This window comes from Bison bison, unplaced genomic scaffold, assembly GCF_000754665.1.
Source record: "Bison bison bison isolate TAMUID 2011002044 unplaced genomic scaffold, Bison_UMD1.0 scf7180017864341, whole genome shotgun sequence".
NCBI lineage: Eukaryota > Metazoa > Chordata > Mammalia > Artiodactyla > Bovidae > Bison > Bison bison.
This window is the reverse complement of record NW_011494913.1, coordinates 1680157-1680774: the sequence shown is the minus strand read 5'-3', so window position 1 is coordinate 1680774 and position 618 is coordinate 1680157.

Below are 618 nucleotides of genomic sequence, written 5' to 3'. Positions count from 1 at the left end.
CAAATCCTAAAAGATGATGCTGTTCAAGTGCTGCAGTCAATATGCCAACAAGTTTGGAAAATGTGACAGTGGCCACAGGAGTGGAAAAGGTCAGTTTTCATTCCAATCCCAAAGAAAGGCAATGCCAAAGAATGTCCAAACTACCGCACAATTGCACTCATTTCACACACTAGTAAAGTAATGCTCAAAATTCTCCAATCCAGGCTTCAACAGTACGTGAACCATGAACCTCCAGATGTTCAAGCTGGATTTAGAAAAGGTGGAGAGGAACCAGAGATCAAATTGCCAACATCGGCTGGATCATTGAAAAAGCAAGAGAGTTCCAGAAAAACATCTACTTCTGTTTACTGACTACGCCAAAGCCTTTGACTGTGGGGATCACAACCAACTGTGGAAAATTCTTCAAGACATGGGAATATCAGACCATCTGACCTGCCTCCTGAGAAATCTGTGTGCAGGTCGGGAAGCAACAGTTAGAATTGGACATGAAAAAAAGACTGGTTTCAAATTGGGAAAGGAGTACTTCAAGGGTGTATATTGTCACCCTGCTTAACTTATATGCAGAGTACATCATGAGAAACGCTGGGCTGAATGAAGCACAAGCTGGAATCAAGATTG